We start from the raw sequence: 13,489 nt of genomic DNA on the forward strand, positions 1-13,489 counted from the left end.
CCTGTCATCTTTCAGATAAGTTTGTCCCTGTGTACTTTCCTTAATAATTTGAAATCCAGAAATGAAAATGTGTAATTATTAATTATTATTAATTTATTCACCCTCGGACAAGTTTGACTTTTTTTCTTCAGTAGAACAGTAAAGAGGATTTTTAGCTGAAACCGTGCTCCTTGGTGAATCATAAAATGCAAGTCAGTGGCTGCCCATTTTTGAGAACTAAAAAGCTTAAAAAAGCATAAGGAACACAAAATTAACAATATATTGAGGTCTTATGAAGCGAAACAATCAGACTGTGCAAGAAACTGAACATTATTTACAACATTATTGCAATTATAAATCATTATAACTATCCCTTTAAGGCAAGAAACTACAGGCAAAAACATTGTTTTTTTATGCACTGTTCAATATTGAGCTTTTTGGTTTTTCATAAAGTGTTTTTTTTTTTAAATAAAGGTGCTTCATGATGCCATAGAAGAACCTTTTTGTCTAAATGGTTCCATAAAGAACCTTTCTGTTTCACAAAAGCTTCTTTGTGGCGAAAGAAGGTTCTTCAGATTATAAAAAGGTAAGAAAGAGATGGTTCTTTAAAGAACCTTTGACTGAATGGTTCTTTGTGGAACCAAAAATGGTTCTTCTATGGCATCGCTGTGAAGAACCTTTGAAGCACCTTTATTTATTTAAGAGTGTAGAGGAAAAAAAACAACATGCAAAACACACCACTTTGAAGTGTTTCTTTTATTGCACTTTAACTATGTGCATCTGTAGATATCAATGACTATATATATCTTTAAAGATTATTTTCTCAAACTGAGTTTTTTATCCTGAACTAGGCCAGAAATCTCCACTTCAGCAGCACTTACATACACCAAACTTTTTTTTGTTTTTTTTTGCTTGAAAAGCTCAAGGATCTGTCACAAGTTACAAAATGTTTTTCTCGATTGCTAACACACAATTCATGAAACAATTCACCATTTTCTCACAACTATAAACACAATCTCAAAACTACATGCAAACTTCAAACTTCTAGGTCAAAGTCAAACATTTTAGTTAAAAACACATTCTCTTTTTGTCAGACTCCAACTTTGGCCTCAGATGACACACAAACCTGACAAATACACAGACTACTTTCCGGACTAGAGAACACTAGTGAGATCAATTCAACACACTGTTACAAAAAAACTCCTTTTGGGAAACTGGAAACATTTTGCAAGTCAATGTCTGTTACAGTAAGGGGTGCAGATACAGTTAAATTCAGCAATAAACTTTAAGAAAAGTTTCCTTTCGTTACACTACTGTAAAGTGATCTTACAGTAGATGAAGAGCACTAGAAGAGAAAAGTTCAAAAACCAAACAACAGAATATACAGTAAATAAATAAATAAATACAGCATCATCTGCCAAGCTGCATTACATTATTGGTAATATCCTTGTTTGTTATACTATAGCAGTTTATTAGTCTTCTGCCAAAAGAGTTTCTCTATACCTCCCCTAGACAATCGACTCTCAGTTCTACACAGATACATGTAAGAAGAAGTACTTGGCTACAAATCAATTCAACAGTTATGATTTTGAGGGTGTGTGCTACAGCATCTACAGTACAAAGAACAGTGAAAGTTCTCTCATCTGAAGTACTGTAATTGTAATGTGTAAGTAGTGTAAAAACCCTGTAGATGAGCCTGCAGGCCAGCTTTCCTTATGATCAGTCCATGCACAAGAACGTTCAACTATAGTGCTTCATATTTCATCAGGAACAAATGACCTTTGGAGAAAAGAAAAATTATTATCTCCTCCTATTCAATAATTTAACAGTGCGTCTTTATTTATTCTTGATTTTATAAATCAGCCTCTTACTCCTCCAGCTGGCAGAATTACATTCACTTTCATGTACTTTTAGTTTGTATTCATCAGGTTCCTGTTCATTTGTTCAAGTTTTATTTGATCCTTTTGACTCTCTTCATCTGAACTAAAACATTCCAGCAGCCAACACTTGCCAGAAAAGCAGATTATTTATTTATTTACTTACTTACTGTCAGTGAATGCCAGTATATATATTTTTTCATTTGAAAGGACTGGTTTAATAGTGTCATTTGCAGCAGATAAAGGCTAAAGAAAATTAAAGGCAATTCTGTGTGCTGTAGGTGGCCTTTTAAAGCATTTGATTTTTTTTTCCAGTTTGATTACATGTTGATATTTTTGGATTCAAACTCTGTAAAACACATTCCCTTAAACAGTGGGAGACACAGCTTATGAACACTGTGCTGTCTGTTATCCATGAATCTGTGCGTATAAAATAATCCGTATAACTGATCTGCCACCATACTAATAATATTCAAGGCAAACGGCTCTGATCTGAGTTTATGGGCCAGTAGATGTATACATCGAAAGGGAAATAGGCTTAAGGGAGAATACATTGCTCACACACACACACACACACACACACACACACGAACGATAACGACAATGAAATGGCATTAAAAAGGAATGTTAAGGAACGTTTTGCAGTGATTTTTAAAGAGCCCTCATCTGTGATGTCAGATTATAGGAGAAAGTGTGCGGTTCTTTCAGCAACTGATATTAGAGGTTTGCCAAGAAATCTGACATGAGATTTTATTAATCTGCGTATGATGTTTAAGAGGATGCTGCGCACTGTGTGCTGGGATATAAAACAGAAGGCTTAGAACCAAATCAGAGCTTATCGTTCTTATGCTATAAGGAAAGATGCTGTAAAATGACATGATATATGAAAACTAGGGCTATCAAGGTCCATTGCTCAGGTTAATTTTGTCAGCTCATGTTGAATCTTTAATTGTAGTCTTTCTTTTTCAATAGGTAAAACTTTACTATGATCTATTGCTAATGTAGAGGAAGATTTTTGTTTTTAAAGGGATAATTCACCCAAAAAAGAAACCCAAATGTAACTATGGCACATAGGACTGCGCCGGTCAGCAAAACACTTTTATTTTTGTATTTTTTTGCACATATGAAAGTTTTTTTGTTTTTTTTTTGACATTATTATTACGACAAGTGAAGTACAGTGCTGGGTAGATTACCTACAAATTGTGTTACTGATTACAGATTACATGATGAAAATTGTAGTTATTAACCTTATGTGACTCGTTTAAGGTAATGTATTCCGACTACTTTTAACTTTTAGATTACTCTTTTATACTTGTTTTAAATTTACCATTAAACATGACATATTGATATAAAAAAGCAAAGAGAAAGAAAATATATTCAATTTTTTGATATCAACATCATAAAATGCATTAAACATTACATTACACCAGGGTTTCCCCAAACTGGGCTTAATGTAAGAACTGCAGTGGGTTTGTCAATTGATAAAAAAAAAAACCCCAACAATGATTTAAATCATGAAAATGTCAAATAAAAATAATTTTGACAGTTGAACACTAAAAATAGAAATATTTGATTTGTTTACCTGCATGTGAATTTGACCATTAACTGACACCAGAGAACTGTAAACATACCAATTGTTAAATTATTGGAATATTAACTTCCTCAGAGATATTTCAAGTTAATATTTTATTTTAATGTGCATTACATGAATTATGCCATAAGTGACTTTGTGTTCTGTTTGGATTATGTAATCATAGTTTAGGGATGTTTGATACACAGTGGAGTGACTGTATTCTCAATATAACACAACATCAACTGCCTAATGACTTGAATAAAAACTATTAAAATTACTATATTAAAAATATTCAATTTTGGCCTCAATTTTTTTACATTTTTTAAATGGGTCTAAAAATCCAAACACCGACAAAAAAGGTATAAAAACCCATGCTTATGATCACTGCTTGTTATTCTGTGCAATATTTCCCTTCCCACCTTTTGAAAGAGTAAGAGAAAGATTTTAATGTGCAAACGTCACCTGTTACACTCATTTAAACAGATTTGATTAATTGTTCTCTCTGTTTGTTGTCACTTACTCACTCATCCTGCTTAAAATCAGACCTATCGGCATAAATGCATAAAGGAAGAGGATTTTTCCTCTTGATTCATATTGCGCAGTTCTTCTTCATGGTTAAACAGTGAAAACCCATTGAATTTGCAGTGAACAACACTAATCTTAACTCCAAATGAGGGAAACTGCATTTTCATTTCATCAATTGTTTTAAAGCGGTTGAGCATTCATTGAACACAAGTCATATGTCCAGAAAACAGGGCTGCTGTGAGTCTGGGAGACATAAAAAGTGAAATGTATAACTTGTCCTAGGTTTTTTGTTTTGTTTTGATGGTCCCTGGCTAGTGAAGTGTGTCTCAAAGCCAGAGAAAGCACAGTTGTGCTTAAGTCAAGGCTGAATATTCATTGTTGGGTTTTGTTGGTGCTGTGCAGATGGTGGAAACAGATGCTCACTGCAGCAAGTGTCCATTTTTAGGATTTTCTCTCATGACAACGCAAATAAAGTGATGGTGTGAGTAGATGATTGTCTCTTTTGGCAGCGCTGAGATTCTGCTGTTCCTGTCGACACACATCTGTTAGATAGCGCTGAATATACGAGACACAAGAATCAAACTTCACAGTAGTTTACCTTCAGCAGGATTATGAATAATTCTGTTTTCAAGCATCCATTCTGTTGCCAGCTGCTGGAACGTTTCGGATGTTGCTCTGCTGCATGTGCATTACGGCAAAAAATGTCAATGCATAGATCTTTGCAGGTATTATAGACCTCTTTGTTTATTTATTTTTTTACATCAACAGCAGATAGAGCTCAGCTTGCAGAGAACATTTTGTTAACACTTTACTTTAAGTCTGTATAATGCATTATAAAGGTATTGTATTTATGAGTTGCAATGCATTATATCTTTTCATAAATAATTGTAACCAAAGTAAAAATATATTATAATATTTGAAGGTTTGTTTGTCATGTGTTTTAATGCAAAATACTTTTTAAAGGTGTAACAATGAATAGATCAGTATTATAATGTACAACTCTGGTTACAATTATTAATGAGATCAAACAATGCATTATAAATGCATTACAAGGCATGAGTAATGCATTAAAAGTACTTTTATAATGCATTATGTATTAGGGCTTTACGTAACGTGTTACCAACATATATATCTCGTCCCACTGTGTTTGCAATAAAGCAGTCACAAAAAGTTCCTTCAAATTTGATATGATATACAAATGTATGCAATGCAGTTAAGACTCAAGCTGAGCTACTTATGGCTTTTGCATATTTCTACATATGACTTTCAACATGATTTAATGCTTCTGACATTAGTGGCTAACCAGTCTCTGCTGAATAGAGAGGGATATTGCAATGCATGTTGAGGAGGATCCGGAGGTATTAAAATCAGAATAAAGTATGAGCAGAGTTCTTATTTTGACCAGGTCAAAAACATTCACGATCATCTTTTACAACATACAGTTGGTGGGGTACAATAAATGATTGAGGTAAGCATTGCATGATGCATAAATAGAGTTTAGCTTTACCTGGAGAATCTTTGAAAGTCATTTCAACCAAATCCAGGAATCCTCATTCATTCATTCATTCATAAATTTCAGTCGAGCCGAATCAGACCCTGAGAATGTTTATGAATGAGGATCGTGCAGAAGCTTTCCAAGCACAGATAAAGGGGTTTTCAAACTGCGCTGGAAGGAAAAGCGTCTCCAGCCATGGCAACATCACACAACTAAAGCAGCTCTTCTTCTTCCTCTTCTCTAGTGCATCTCAACCAAGCCTCGCCTATGGCAGGAATTATGTACAGTACACGAATGCTACTGTGACTTCACAATATCCAGAAGAAGCATGTTGTAGTCCAAACAAACCATTTGTTGTAGATCTTGTAAAGTGTTTTCTGTAAAGAGAATATCTTCTTTTAGAGTGGACTTTGAGCTTTGTAACCTTGCAGATCTTCTCTATGCTCAAACAGCAACATTACACACTAACTAAAGCTGAAAAAGTGAAAAGCAACTTGGAGGCAGTGGAGAGAGATCAGGAGGGGTGTGATGTGGGATTTCTTTGGCTGTACTCACAGCTAAAAGACAGTAAGTGAAATTTCATGTCACCAGTACAACAGAATGTCTGACATGTGCATGACCTCACCATTTTCACAAATTCACATTTTCGTAGCTTACATGGAGATGATAATGGTATAATTTTCAAAAACTTGCACTTTGACACCCGTTTTCAAAAGTTTGCGATTGCAGGCCACCAAAACGCTGCTGTTGTGTAAATGAACGACCAAGATGTTTTCTGTTTTTAGTTGAAAATGGTGTCGTGTACAGTCCCCTAAGCATTAAATGCATTACAAGGCATAATTAATGCATTAAAAGTACTTTTATAATGCATTATGTATTAGGGCTTTACGTAACGTGTTACCAACATATATATCTCGTCCCACTGTGTTTGCAATAAAGCAGTCACAAAAAGTTCCTTCAAATTTGATATGATATACAAATGTATGCAATGCAGTTAAGACTCAAGCTGAGCTACTTATGGCTTTTGCATATTTCTACATATGACTTTCATCATGATTTAATGCTTCTGACATGAGTGGCTAACCAGTCCCTGTTGAATAGAGAGGGATATTGTTAAAACAAGATGTTTTCTGTTTTTAGTTGAAAATGGTGTCGTGTACAGTCCCCTAAGCTGGTCCAACAAAAGTTTATGATTCTTACACGTTTTGTTCATCATGATAATCTTAACAAATGAACACAAAATTTATACATTTTGAAGCCTAAATACAATTGTCAGAAATAAAAAAAACTAAATGTAGACTACAAACAAACTACACTATGGTTGCATGACCACAAATTTTTCAAACTCTTTTATTAAAAAAAAACAAAAACATTTTCCATGGAAGTTTAAATTAGAATAGAACATTAGAAAGTCATTTTCCATTTCCAGAACCTTTACTTTCTCTGCTCCTCTCTGGTGAAATGAGCTGCTGGCTCTGTCTGCCTAATGCTTAACTTTAAATGTGACAACCAACCAACCAACTAACCAAACAACCACCAACCAACCAACCAACCAACCACCCACTAACCAACCAACCAACCAACCAACCAACCAACCAACCAACCAACCAACCAACCAACCAACCAACCAACCAACCAACCAACCAACCAACCAACCAACCAACCAACCAACCAACCAACCAACCAACCAACCAACCAACCAACCAACCAACCAACCAACCAACCAACCAACCAACCAACCAACCAACCAACCAACCACCAACCAACCAACCAACCAACCAACCACCAACCAACCAACCAACCAACCTCAATCAATCAATCAACCAATCAATCCAGGTGAAAACATCCCACAGATGCACAGGGCCACATCTAGCGAGCAGAAGTGGAGGTGAGTTTGGCAACGGCAAGCATTATCGAATTTGCTTTTTTTTTTTTGCATGAAAAAATGTGGTGTCTTCACTATGATTACACACTTGAATGCTTATGAATAATTTTCATATTAATTTAGAGGAAAATTTTTTACTCTGAGAGACCTTAATGGAGGATATTTTGACAGCTGGCTTCTTTGAACTGATCTGTTTAACTAATTGAAAGTAATGAGCTTATGAGCCTGTGAAATACTCAGTCTGTAACAGAATGTGAAAGCGAGATCTCTGGTCATTCTGATGTAATATTCATTGCAGTTATCACTGATCGCTTGAAACCAAGAAACACACCATTACTTTCAAGCCTTCTTGTGGTTTCTCATTGGAACTGTGGGTATTACTATAGTATTACCCACAATTCCAATGAGAAACCACTACATCCCAAATCTACAAATCATTTACATTTTCAATTTCTAAAGCTGGATCCTTTGGAAATCTGTTACAAAAGAGGAAAAAGAGGAAGAAATCATTGCAAGGTTCAGACAACAATGAATAAATAATGTCCACATCCTGTAGATCTCCTGCAGTTGGAAGCCGAACTCATTCCCTTAAAAGCCATAAAACACTAATGCGGGTCCCTCAGCAGCTAACTGAACCCTCAGACAGAAGAGAGGAGAATGGAGTGAGTAATTTAATGTAATGGACAGAAAGAAATTGTTCCTCATTTAACTTTATTGCTGAACCTTGGAAGAACAGAAAAGCCACTTCATTAGGTTTCAGCTTTAATAGCTCCATCTGTCTGAATCAGATAGAGACCTTAATGGTGTCTTACAATTATTTATATTTTATAAAGAGTGTTTAAAATCCCCTAGTTGATTTCTGCCTGGAAGTCTGGCATTTAAGCAATCCAAATTTCACACAAGATCTCTTCTGCTGAAATACTTACGATGCTTTTATAATGTGCACGGTCTCACCTTCCCCTTCGACTTTCAAAAGAGAATCTTAAATGTGTGGCTGTGGCACAAATACTAAATGTTATTTATACACTTGAGCGCGTTGGGAAAACAAAATCCTGTCGATTTTTCACAAAAAAAACCAAAAAAAAAAACCAAACAAACACAAAAAACTGACAGCTGTGGTTGCCAAAATTATTCCATAAAAATCTAAATGTAAATGTGACCACGATTTACCCTTGATACGTCCCTTAACATGCATCATCATTGTATGTAATCAAGGAGGTGAGACTGACTCTTGACTGTCCATCAATGATCTTATCATTAGAAATGCATGGCTGACATGGACAAAAATGTCCATATCCAAAAAAAACCTGTTTTAAAAATGTCTTTTACTGAGATATTTTTACCAGCACCAGTCCTGATTATAACTACCAAAAATGTATTAGTGTATAATGCCACATTAGTGGCTAACCAGTCCCTGCTGAATAGAGAGGGATATTGTTAAAACAAGATGTTTTCTGTTTTTAGTTGAAAATGGTGTCGTGTACAGTCCCCTAAGCTGGTCCAACAAAAGTTTATGATTCTTACACGTTTTGTTCATCATGATAATCTTGATAATAAACAAATGAACACAGAATTTATACATTTTGAAGCCTAAATACAATTGTCAGAAAAAAAAAAAAAAAAGTATACTACAAACAAACTACACTATGGTTGCGTGACCACAAAATTTTCAAACTCTTTTATATAAAAAAAAAAAAAAAAAAAATTTCAATGGAAGTTTAAATTAGACTAGAAAATTAGAAAGTAATTTTCCATTTCCAGAACCTTTACTTTCTCTGCTCCTCTCTGGTGAAATGAGCTGCTGACTCTTGCTTGTCCATCAATGATCTTATCATTAGAAATGCATGGCTGTCCATATCCAAAAAACAAAAACAAACAAGAAAAAAACCTGTTTTAAAAATTTCTTTCACTGAGATCTTTTTACCAGCACCAGTCCTGATTATAACTACCAAAAATGTATTCATTTTCAGAATGAACCCTTTAAATGCTAGTTTGTTTACATAATGCCACTGTTGTTGTTTATGGGGAAAAAAATCCATTAGTATTCTTATAATTAATGCTAAGCAGGTTTTTTTTAATTTTTAAATTTTTTTTAACATTTTGGGAGAAGTTAGTGATTATAAACAATATTAATATTGTTGAAAGGAAATTAAAAAGTAAAAGTAAAATAAAAAAATAAATCATTTTATTTTATTTAGAAATAAAAAGGGTAAAAATGTTAAAGCCTTACCAGCAGACTGAAAGCCTATTAACAAAGAACCCATGATTTTATGCTTAAATGACACTGTGATTAAATATTGCCATTTTAACAGGTTTCAACTATGTTTACCTAATGTAAAATAGATTTATGAATGGGAATGAGGGGGAAACATTAAAATTTCAATAAAAATACACGTTTGACTAAATGTTTGCTGTTTGCATTAACACAGCCTAAATGATAAAAAAAATGAAGACAAAAATGCCCACTTAAGTGGCCTTTTATTTCATTTTTGTATATATAAAAAAATATTTAAAATGTAACATTTAAAAAAATTATTTTAAGACACAACAATTAAGTGCACTTCTTTTATACTAGGGTAGAGAGCACACTGTAGCTGTTTTCTTGTTTAAATGTGTACTTATTCTCAGCATGTCTTTCCCCTCTGAAAAATATTCAGATTGCATTGGTTGAATTCAGAGTAAAACTGGCATTAATGTGGCTTTTATTTAGGCAGGCTGTATTCTCAGCATCAGAAGTAACCAATTTTCATTCCTTTGATTTTTACAATATATACCATAAATCCAGATGACGCAAAAGATGCAGCAAATGTGTATATTTACTGCCCTCAGACGATCAATATCCAGAGAACACTATTGACTCCCTTCTGTGCCCTTAATAGTGAGCGCATTCAATCAATGAGCCCGGCCGCTGATGGGAACTCGTCTCTGTCGTCGGCACAGGGACCAAGCCTGGGAGAAACTCTCTCGGCCCAGTTGCAAGGCTGTGTGATTTTATAAGAGAGGCCAAAGTGGCCCCACATCAGGTGTTTTATTTGATTTGAGCTGTGGAGTCATCAAGTCAATTATGCCTTTGGAGCACAGGCTGCAATGTTTGTCATGACCTCATCCTGACAGTGAAAAGCTCTGCAATTTTTTTATTGCACATTCCCAATCATTTGAGGTTCTCAAATATTTGACATTTCCAACCTTTGACAGATGATGTAAACAGACCCCAGCATTCCTACACATATGTTCAGGTCAGGGCAATCAAAGCTTCTGCAATCTTCAGACAACATCACATTTGAATGCTGAGACTTCAACCACAATTTGCCTTATTCTATTCATATATGTGTATAAAATAAAAAAGTAATAATGAGAAATTATGTTTCTCATAAAAACTTTACTAAATTTGGATTCATTAAGATTTATTAAATTATTTTCCCCCCACAAAAATAAGCAGCAGCAGGTTTTCAACATTGATGATAAACAATAAATGTTTCTCGAGCAGCAAATCAGCATATTATACTGATTTCTGAAGATCATGTGACACTGAAGACTGGAGTAATGATGCTGAAAATACAGCTGCGCATCACAGAAATAAATTTAATTTGAACAGATATTCACATAGAAAACAGTTATTTTGAATGAATGAAAAATATTTCACAATATAATATTTTACAGTATTTTTGGCCATAGTGAGCAGAATAGACTTCTTTAAAAAACATTAAAAAATCTTAATAATTATTCCAACCCTTTGGCCAGTAGTGTGTTTTTGCCTGTCATGTCAGTCCAGTGAGGCAAAAGCACAGAAACATGGCACACGCCAACAAATAAGTGACAGAAATTACTTGATTGATGTGTACGCATCTCAGTCAGTGCTGAGCTTGGTCAGTACCTGGATGGGAGACCTCCTGGGAAAACTAGGTTGCTGTTGGAAGAGGTGTTAGTGAGGCCAGCAGGGGGTGCTCACCCTGTGGTCTGTGTGGGTCCTAACGCCCCAGTGTAGTGACGGGGACACTATACTGTCAACAAGCACCGTCCTTCGGATGAGACGTTAAACCGAGGTCCTGACTCTCTGTGGTCATTAAAAATCCCAGGATGTCTTTCGAAAAGAGTAGAGGTGTGACCTCGGCATCCTGGCCAAATTTGCCCATTGGCCTCTGATCATCATGGCCTCCTAACAATCCCCATATCTACTGATTGGCTTCATCACTCTGTCTCCTCTCCACCAGTAAGCTGCTGTGTGGTGGGCGTTCTGGCACACTATGGCTGCCGTCGCATCATCCAGGTGGATGCTGCACACTGCTGGTGGATGAGGAGATACCCCCTGACAATGTAAAGCGCTATATAAATGTAATGAATTATTATTATTATTATTATCTGTTTAGTAATGTCTATATTAAATGTTAATGTGTTGCGTGCTTGATCTATGAAAAATATGAGTATCCCATGTTGACCGAAGGAAAATGGTGTAATGATGGGGAGAAGAAAATCAAAAGGTACATTTTTGTAACCTATTTACCCCTAAAGTGTGCATATTGGAACCTTAAAGGTACATATTAGTACCTACAATGTAAAATGTACATATTAGTATTTTTTGAAAGGGTATACTGCCCCAGAGACAGCTTTTGTATAAATTTTTTTCTGAGAGTACCAAAACTGTTCATCCCATAAAAGTAAAAAAATAATAAAGTGTTACCTGTTATGCGTTACTCCCAACACTGTGTATATTGCACTGGTAAAGAAATTTACCATTTACCAGACAACTGCAATATTCTCAGTCCCTCATGCTTCTTTATATGGTTGTGTTTCTGGAACAAAGGTGGGATAAAGTGTGGGCTAATTATACATTTGCTTTATGCAAAGGCTCTTCAGGTCCTCCAGCAAGAGAAAACGGGCAGCAGTTGGCATGTTTGCCATGCTATACTCTTGGGTACCAAAATGAAGTACAAAAAACTGGTGCACACACTACTGCAGCGAGAGCCAAAACTGAGCTGAGCCCCAGGACACTGTGTTTGTTTAACAAATCCCTTCCCAGTCCGAGAGAATCATCAAAATATTAACAAAAATGTAAAAATATTTAGGAACAGATTTGGTATAATTTCTCATCAGCACAATCACATCACCATCAAGTTGTTTCTCCCGCATTGCTCTTGCGTTCTTCAGGGCATCAAGAAGAACTTTAAATACTGTACAGCATGACAATTTTTAAATGAGCATCCCCCAGTTTAAATGGTTTTTAACTGTATAAGTGACTGAATGTCCCAGGCTAGTGATTTCCTATATATTTTTATGCATGAAGATGTGCATCATGTCTCATTCTCAAATCAATATGTCATGTTCATTTATTTATGTATTTGTTAAGCAGCCATGTAATAAGTGAAGTAAAGACAATCGATCAGTATCATGAAACAAGCTACCTCAGGATATATTCATTTAAAGATATTGAATAAAAATTGTCTGTTAAAAAAACTGCATGCAGCAACATTCAGACAATAGTCAAACATTGTGGAAATGTTTTTTTTTACCCATAGCTAGGGGCAGTGTTGAGATCCCCCACAAAGACAGGACATCATTCATTGTATTTTGCTGCTTTATATTAGGTCTGTTGATCTAACACGTTAATTTAGTGCAGTTAATTATTAAAAAAGTGGGTTTGGGACTTTGTCTGATCTTTGCTGTGCATGTTCACCTGAATTGCTAACATTAGTTACACCGACAATTTCTCCAGAAAGCAAACTTGCTACCAGTTGTGTAACATTAGCTTGCTTACTTTTGAAGTTAAATTTGCCCATTTGTTGCCCAATTTGCCTATTTCAATTAATGTGCTTATGTTAGCCACAATAAGGGGCCGTTCACACAGAAAACGTTTTTCCATTCCAATGTGCTACTTTTCCATTGTTTTTCTATGTAAACACGCTTTAGACTGACATGTACGACCATTGTGCTCACGTCTCCCATCTTTTGCAGCATCTCACACATGAACGCCGCTTTTTTGAGTTAAGTTTAAAAACTTCAACTTTTACACGCAGTGCTGTACAGCAATGTTAGTTCCAAAACAGTGGACCAATTAGAAGACTCCGGAGGCGGAGCAAGCATTGCGAGCTAAGGCTGCTTGAATTGCACAAATCTTTTGTTTCACATTTGCTTGTTTCTTAATTTATGTCGCCATGAAA

This window comes from Sinocyclocheilus anshuiensis, unplaced genomic scaffold (assembly GCF_001515605.1).
Source record: "Sinocyclocheilus anshuiensis isolate Anshui unplaced genomic scaffold, SAMN03320099.WGS_v1.1 scaffold207, whole genome shotgun sequence".
NCBI classification, from domain to species: domain Eukaryota; kingdom Metazoa; phylum Chordata; class Actinopteri; order Cypriniformes; family Cyprinidae; genus Sinocyclocheilus; species Sinocyclocheilus anshuiensis.